Below are 9,555 nucleotides of genomic sequence, written 5' to 3' on the forward strand. Positions count from 1 at the left end.
AATAGTTTATAGGATTCTCTCTTACTCTTTACTGCTTGTCGTACTTCTTCTGTCCACCAAGATGTGTCCTTACCCGGTGGCATGCTACCTTTAGATTCCCCTAGAACTTCCTTCGCTACTTCCCTTATACTATGCTCCATCTTATTCCATATCGAATCTATATCTGAATCCATATTGCAAGTCCAAATATCTTTTTTGGTCATCTCATCCAAAAATTTTTGTTGATTCTCCCCTTGCAATTTCCACCACTTAATCTTAGTCTCTACTTGAGGTGTTTGTTTTCTTATACATTTCCTACTTCGAAAATCTAGCACCACTACTCTATGTTGGGTTGTCGTACTCTCACCAGGGATCACCTTACAATCAATATAACTCTTTCTCCAAGCACTCCTTACTAAGAAGAAGTCAATTTGGCTCGCATTACCGCCACTCCGATAAGTCACTAAGTGGGATGTTCTCTTCATAAACCATGTGTTCATGATACTCAAGTCATAGGCTGATGCGAATTCCAAAATATCATTTCCTGCTTCATTCTTATCTCCAAAGCCATACCCTCCATGAACACTCTCAAACCCATCTCGCCTAGAACCCACGTGTCCATTGAGATCACCCCCTAGTACCATTTTTTCATCCCTAGGAACCTGTTGCACCACTTCCTCTAAGTCATCCCAAAAAGCTTGTCTTATAGACACATCTAATCCTATTTGTGGCGCATATGCACTAATGACATTCACAACCTCATCCCCTATCACTAGCTTAACACTCATAATTCTATCGCTCTTCCTAGACACCGCTACTACCTCATCAATATACTCCCTATCAATAAGAATACCTACTCCATTTCTACCCTTATCCTTTCCTGAGTACCAAAGCTTATAACCCCAAGGAGCTATCTCTCTAGCCTTGGTTCCAACCCACTTGGTTTCTTGTAGGCATAATATATTTATTCTCCTCCTCTTCATAACATCTACAATTTCAGCTAATCTTCCTGTCAAAGAACCTATGTTCCATGTCCCAAAGCGTAACCTACTACCCTTACCCCTACCCCTACCATTACCGTGGACTAGCTTATTTACCCGCAACCCTTGCATATTTGACACCACCCCCGGGTCCTGGGGTGGCGCGCCGCTTCGGGGCGACGACCTAGCAACCCTTGCACATTTATCACTACACCCGGGTCTAGGAAGTGCAGCGCGTCGCTGAGTAGGGAACGCCCCAACGGTATTTATATTATGGTTCATGTCATAAGATGTGGCTAAGTTTTACGCTGGCCGCCACAAACCTACCGCAACCCTCCTCCTTTGTCCGGGCTTGGGACCGGCTGTAAAGGCCACCAAGTGACCCTTCTAAGGTTTAATTGAGTAAAATTAAGGCATGCTTGTAATGACTTAGTTCAGTTCTAGACTTTTCAAGATCTAATTCAGATGAGCCTTAGTCAGTTTTCAGAAGAGGTCAATGTGTGGAATATGTTTTTACTCAGTTTTGATACATGGTTAGTTTGATATCAGAGTTATGGGAAAACATTATCAGGGCAGATGTATCAATTCTAATGTGTACTGAGTATATTCTTTTTTCTTTTGTTTGTTTGTTCAATTAAGATAGATCAGCATAAAGCACAATACGTAAGTAAGCATCATATAAGATTAGTTAATTTTGAATGAGAGATGCATAAGTATATTGATGGTCAGCAGGACAAAATACGCCAGATAAGGAAAACACAAAAAAAAAAATACAAGTCAAGAATAAAAACTAGCAAATCTAGCCAAACTATTTCTTCCTATTGACTTGGGCAGGATTGACTTTGCATTTTCCCTTTTGTTGCTGCTGACTACCAGATGCTCCTCCTGTGTGCTGAGTTTTATCAGCTTGTTCTTTCTCCCCCGTTTTGCCAGCATCGGGCGGAGGAGGAATGAAAGTGTCGTTGAGAGCAGCACGAGTTAACCTCACGGAATACGCCTTAAGCTTTTTCGTGCTTTCCCGTAGACCATAAAAAACTGGAACACCATCGTCTAAGACAGAACCGGGAATCCTGACAGAGGCACTGAGCATACTCAAAATATATTCTTGGGATTTGCCTACCCAGGTCATAATGTCAGTCAGCATGGCATAAGCTTGATGAAACATCTTGAGCAACACCGAGTCATAAAACTGACGTTGAGCATTCGTGTGGCGCACATGCTTGAAGGTGGCTTGGGAGTATTGTAGCATTCCATTCGTCTTGACTTGGTCAGTTTCCATTTCTTCCTTACTCAAGTTGAGTAGGCGGACTGCCTCACTTATTTGCTCAATGGAACACTGGGAAGTAGAGGAGATTAACTCACGAGTTCTTGTCTGCTCAGTATTTAGCTGGGTGAAGAGTTGATGAACCTCAGCGGAGGTTGCATACATTGAGTTCACAGCTGACAGATTGTTGAGTTGACCCTGAAGAGAGTTCATGTGATTTACCATTGTCAGCTCGAGTTCAGCCAGCTTTACGATAGAATCCTGCTTGGGCTGTTGAGATTGGAGAGATGTCATGACACTCAGAAGATCCTTAAGACCTTTGATTTCAGTCAGAATCTGAGTGACAAAAGAAAGTTGAGTTGGCTCAACATGTACAGACCCAGCGGCTTCGACACTGGATTGATGAATATCCTGAAGGAGGGCTTGAGCTGAGTTGATAATGCGGCGCCCAGACTCAGTAGCATGTAAGTACGCGTAGGATTCATCATTTTGTGGCCCAGATGCTGGAATTTGCATAGCACCTTGTGTTTGGTGCTGTCCAGAAGCAGATGTGCCAGCAAGGTCAACAACTGGACTTTTATTCAGATTAGGAGCTGACTGGTTTGCGTTCTGTGTTAACGGAGTTGGAAGAGATTGATCTGCAGAGTTATTCACTTACTCAGTGTCAGCTGGAATTGGAGTTGGAGATTGAGGAATTTCAAAACTGACTCGAGCATACTTTTCCTACACTGACTCAAGGGTTTGACCAGTAGGAACTTCAAGCACTTTCTTGGTAAGGATTGGATTTTCTATAGTCTTGGGATCGGCTTGTTCCTCAGCTTGAGAAATAGAGGCTTGCTTTTTCTGGAGTTTCCTTGGAGAAGGCTCAGTGGGATTGGAGAACAATTTGAATTGCATGTCAGAGAGATCAGTGATGGGATCCCGTAGAGAAGAATCATCCAGAAGATCAATGACTGGAGATTTATGAGCCTTTTTCTTGAGTCGTCTGAATTTCTTAACCTTGGGAGGAGAGGGGACATCTTGAATAGAGTCAAGAGATTCAAAAGATGAGTTTAACCCTATGTCAGCATGATCCTTTGCTGTTGGCTTAGCTTGTTCTTCAACCTGCTCAGCGGCCACTGTTTCATGTTGCTCAACATCTGCTGTCTCCTTAGCATCAAACTGACCTCCGAGATTACCCAACTCTTCTTCATCTTGGTCAGTGGGGGTTTTCTCAAGATCAATGCCTTGACTTCTCATAAAATACGAGTCTTCAGAGATGACGACGTCAAATGGGGGTGCATCAATAGGGTTCAACCCAGAGGAGATCTTCTTCTTCTTTTTCAGAGGCTGCTCGGGAGTATCCTCTTTTTCTTCCTCAGGCTCAACTGGCCTTTTGAGATTTTCTGCTATCTTGGGTCCATCCTGACCTTGCTTAGCATCAGTTTTCTTTCCTCTTGACATAATTTTCAGCTTCTTCGGAGCTGTGTTAATGTCTCTAGCTGCCTGGTCAGCTTTCCTCTTTTTATCCTTTCGAGTACGGTCAGCAGGTTTCTTTCCCTTTTTGGCTAGCTCATCTTGACCTCCTTCAACTGCGGCCCCCTTTCCTTTCTTGGGCACTATCGGTTGGTCAAAGACCAGACCGAACAGTATTCCAGCTGTAATCTCCGTACCCCAGACATTGATTTCCTCTACTAAGCTTACTTGGTAGTCCTTTAAGATTTTGGTAATCAGTGAGCCTAACCTGAGGGTACCAGTACTCCGTTGGAAGGCACCAATGAGAAAGACTGGCATGTTGATTGGTTTGTAGGTCAGCATATGCCAGATAAAGCATTATTCAAAGTTTGACACTGAGGATGTGGAGTTGACCTTTGGGAAGAGGAAGTTGGTCAGGATGTAATGGGCCATTTTCTGATTCTGACGCATAGAAGTGCTAGCAATTTCCCTTACATGTCCGGCGGGCTTGCAAAACTCAGTGGGATATTCGATTTTAGTGTAGTCATTGGTGGTTCTGAGTTTGGCTCCGCTATTGGTCAGCTTGAGCAATTTGGCGAGATAGGGAGGATTGACAAAAATATCTTTCCCTTGGACCTTTGTGACCATGTAGTCCCTGTCATCATCAGTGGCTCGCAAACTTCCATAGAATTCTTTTACCTGTTTCGGGTAGGTAGCTTCTCGAATGGAAAATAGCTCGGTCCAGCCATTTTTAGAGATCCATTCGCAGAATGGTTTCTCAGCGTCTACAAATCCCTTAGAAAACCAGCGTGAATGATCAACTTTGTAGCCCCTGACACTGCTGTAGACCAGTGAGTAAGTTCGCTCCATTGGTTTCTTCCCCTTATCCTTTTTCTGTTTCTTTCTTGACGAAGTTGCAAGGTCAGCGTGGGGGTTCTTGCTTGGAGTTTGGTCATGATGACCGTGTTCTTGAGACTTAGGGAGTCTTGTTATATTCCTGCTGAGCAAGAGATTTAGGGTTTTCATCGGAGTGGTCGTCGTCGTAACCGGCACCGGAGATATTCTGAGAATCCGACATGATTTCCAGAGATTTTTGAGAGGTTTGGGATTTTTAGATAGAGAGAGTTTGAGTGGCAGAAATTCTAAGTGTAAAGAGGTAGAAGTGGGAATTCATTCACTATTTATAGGGATGTCGAATTGATCTGAATCATTGAGGTGGCGGTTTTGACCTCGAGATAATCAACCGACAATGATTCTGGCATTTATGACACAATCGGCGCATGTGTTTTCTAATTATTACGCTTACGTCATCCTAGGTGGCTATTTAATTCGCGTGCTAGCATTAATTGTGCAACAGATCTTTACTCAACGTTTAGGAATTTTGAACGTTTGGTATTCTGAGTAGTCAGTTTTACGTAGAGACTTATTCGTGTGCTTAGTAGCTCAGCTTAAGATAATCACTCAGTATGTAAGTTTAGTCAGCATAAAGTGATTTTATGATATTCGTATTAGCTCAGTTTGAGTAAGTTACTTAGCATGCAATAGCTACTAATTTAGCACAAATTACTCAGCATGGTAATCACTCATCATTCAATTTAAACATAGAATTTTATTGAAGAGGATTAGACATACCGATATCTTCCCTTAGTATGTTGAATTGCTCACGAGCCAGAGGCTTTATAAAGATATCTGCAAGTTGTTCATCTGTTGGAACATAAGTCAGCTTGATCTCACCCTTGAGTACGTGATCTCTGATGAAGTGATGCCTTATGCTGACATGCTTCATCCTGCTGTGTTGGATTGGATTTTTGGATAGGTCAATGGCACTCTTGTTGTCACATTTAACCTCTATTGTTTCCGTTTTGACTCCATAATCCTCTAGCTATTGCTTAATCCATAGGACTTGAGCCACACAGCTTCCAGTAGCAATGTACTCGGCTTCAGTTGTTGACAGGGCCTCTGACGATTGCTTCTTGCTGAACCAAGATACTAGACAACTTCCTAGGAAGTGACATCCTCCTGAAGTGCTCTTACGTTCTAGCCTATCTCGTCTATAGTCAGCGTCAATGTATCCAATGAGTGTGAAGTCATTTGAATTTGGATACCATAAACCTACATTAACTGAGCTCTACAAATATCTGAAAATTCTTTTTACAGCTATAAGATGAGATTCTCTGGGGTCAGCTTGATATCTTACGCAATAACACACTGAGTAGTGAATGTCAGGTCTACTAGCAGTAAGATAGAGTAAAGAGCCTATCATACCTCGATATAACTTGCTATCCACTGACTTACCTTTTTCGTCAGCACAAAGGACAGTGCCAGTACCCATAGGGGTTGATATGGGCTTGCATTCTTCCATATCGAATTTTTTCAACATTTCTTTAGCGTATTTGGACTGACTGATGAAGATGTCGTTCTTCCCTTGCTTGATTGTAAACCAAGGAAGAAGTTGAGTTCACCCATCATGGACATTTCGAACTCAGTTTGCATCTGTTTACTAAATTCTTTGCACATAGATTCGTCAGTAGCACCAAAGATTATGTCATCTACGTAAATTTGTGCTACTAGGGTATTTTTACCCTTTTTCTTAATGAACAAGGTTGTGTGAGCTTTGCCTCTGACATAATTCCTGGTCAGCAGGAAGTTGGTCAACCTCTCATACCAAGCTCTTGGAGCTTGCTTCAAGCCATATAAGGCCTTCTTGAGTTTATAAACGTGGTTTGGAAATTTTGGATCTTCAAACCCTGGAGGCTGACTAACATATACCTCTTCGTTTATAAAACCATTAAGAAAATCACTTTTAACATCCATTTGATATAATTTAAAGTTCATATAGCTAGCATATGCACATAATATACGTATAGCTTCTAACCTAGCAACGGGAGCAAAGGTCTCACCATAATCAATGCCCTCTTGCTGACTATAGCCTTGGGCTACAAGTCGGGCTTTGTTTCTGACCACATTGCCTTGCTCATCTAGTTTATTTCTAAAGACCCACTTAGTTCCTATGGTCTTTTGATTCCTAGGTTTTGGTACTAAATCCCATACCTCATTTCTTTTGAATTGATCAAGCTCTTCTTGCATAGCATTGATCCAGAATTCGTCGTGCTCAACATCGGTGAAGTTCTTTGGTTCATAGACTGAGACGAACGCAACATTACTGAGATATTTTCTAAGCTGATCTCTCGTCATCAGCTTGTTTTCAGCAGCATCAAGAATGGACTTCTCCGAGTGTCCTCTTGGAATTTTGACTTCTTTAGGTAATGTTGAGTTGTCTAGAATAGGTGTTTCTACAATATCTACGGGAGTAGATTGGTCAGCAAAGGTAATTTCGGTTTCATTTTTACCTTTGGTCAACCCTTGTAATGATGACTCAGCGGCTCTTGTTTGGTCAGCCGAGGCTGAGCTTGGTTCATCTTCGGTGGGCTGAGTTGTCTTTCTTGCAGGGTCAGTTTCATCGAACTCTATATGGACAGACTCTTCTACAACTTAAGATCGTTTATTATATACCCTATATGCTTTACTGTTAGTTGAGTACCCTAAAAAGATCACTTCGTCAGCTTTAGCATCAAATTTTGCAAGGTTATCTTTTGTATTGAGTATAAAACATTTACACCCAAAAGCACGAAAGTAGCCAATGTTGGGCTTTCGTCCTTTCCAAAGTTCATATGGGGTTTTGTTGAGTATAGGTCTAACTAAAGCCCTATTCAGTATGTAACATGCTGTGTGGACAGCTTCACCCCAGAAATACTTTGGAAGTCTATTTTCGCTCAGCATTGTCCTAGCAATTTCAACTATTGTTCTGTTCTTCCTATCAACAACCCCATTTTGTTGAGGTGTCCTAGGAGCAGAAAAGTTATGGTCAATGCCACTGACTTCGCAGAATTCATCAAACTGTTGGTTTTTGAATTCTCCGCCATTGTCACTTCTAATATGAGGTACTTTTAGGTCTTTGTCATTTTCAAGCTTTTTAATTAACATTGTGAACATCTCAAAAGTTTCATCCTTGCTACTCAGCAAGATGATCCAAATATACCGAGAGAAATCATCTACAATGACTAAGGAGAATTTCTTACCGCCCAAGCTGAGTGGCTGGACAGGTCCGAAAAGGTCCAAATGTAGTAATTCAAATGGTCTTTTGGTTGAGACAATGTTTTTACTTTGAAAAGACTTTTTCGTTTGTTTACCTTGCTGACAAGCATTACATAATTGATCTTTTTCAAATTTCAATTTGGGCAGTCCCTCAACTAATTGCTTTCTAGCTAATTTGGTAAGGAGGGCCATGCTTACATGACCAAGTCTCCTATGCCATAGCCAGGAGTTATCCTCTTTAGACACTAAGCATATATTTTTTGAAAAATGTTTTTCTAAACTCAACATATATACATTGTCAACACGAGGGGCAGTTAAAATCAAATTGTTTGTTTTTCCCTCGAGTATCCGACACTGAGTAGCATCAAATACAACCTGTCTACCACTGTCACACAGCTGAGCTACGCTCAATAGATTGTATTTGAGACCCTTAACTAAGGAGACTGACTCAATAGTGGGATTACCTCCGATAGTACCTGATTCTACTATCTTTCCCTTTTTATTGTCTCCAAAGCTTACGTTTCCACCTCGTTTAAGCTCAAGTGTGATGAACTGAGTTTCATCCCCAGTCATGTGCCTCGAGCATGCGCTATCAATATACCATAGTTTCGATTTCTCCATGCATCTCAGGCTCATCTGCATTTTAAACTATTCATCTTTAGGTACCCAATTCTTTTTGGGTCCTCGTTTGTTAGCATAAACATGTGCAAAATCAAGTTTTAATTTGTGACGACATACTTTTATGGTGTGGCCTTGTTTACCACAGAAGTCACAATGAGTTACCCTTTTAGGGTGACTTTGTTTTTGGTCAGCACCATTGTGCTGAGCATGCCAACATACCTTAGTGGTATGTCCTTTCTTTCCGCAGAAGTCACATTGGACAATCCGCTTGTTATACCAACACACATCTGTTGTGTGTCCCCTTTTTCCACAACAGTCACACTGAGTGAACTGTCTGCGCTGGCCAGTACCTGAGTACTCAGCATGGGATTTGGTTGAACCTTTTATTTGGTTCTGTAGGTTTGTGACATCCTTTCTCAGTTTCTTTGAATCTGATTGGACCTCCGAGACAAACTTGTGCATAATTTCTATGTTTCTATGCAAAGTTGAGTTGTCTTGGAGAAGATATCGAAGGTCACTAAGTTTGCCCTCTTCGATCTCGTTACATCGCCTGCTGAATGCCTTTATTTTCTTGTTACACTTTTTAGTCAGTGTATATAAATCACTCAGGGCGTTAATCATTTCATTTCTAAGCAAGTGTAAGGATGTTACCTCATTTGAGTACTCCTCATGTTCAGATTCTTCAAAGAGGTCAGCTTGCTCAGATCGAGTGTGGTCAGCAGTGTCATTGGCCATGAAGCATATGTTTGCTGACTCGGTGGCATCAACTTCAGATGATGTTGACTCATCGCTGTCACTCCATGTGGCCACCATTGCCTTTTTGCTTCCCTTCTTTTCTTTCTTCAGATTAGGGCAGCTTGACTTAATGTGCCCAGTTTGATGGCACTCAAAGCATGTGACGGGCTTGGAGCTGTCCTTTTTGTATTTGTCACTGGACTCAGCTTTGTACCTATCGCCTCTTCTGAATGGCCTCTTGCTGTTCTTTTCATTTTCTCTGAACAGCTTCTTCATCTTCCTTGTGAACATGGCCATTTCCTCATCATCCGATGAGTCAGCTTCGGTTGAGTCAGCTTTCATGACAAGTGATTTTTGTTTCTTGTCTTCTGACTTTTCTTTTGCTTCAAAATTTTTCATAGAGATCTCATGAGTCAGCAGAGATCCGATCAGCTCGTCGTATTTATA

Source organism: Euphorbia lathyris, chromosome 2 (assembly GCF_963576675.1).
Source record: "Euphorbia lathyris chromosome 2, ddEupLath1.1, whole genome shotgun sequence".
Lineage (NCBI taxonomy): Eukaryota > Viridiplantae > Streptophyta > Magnoliopsida > Malpighiales > Euphorbiaceae > Euphorbia > Euphorbia lathyris.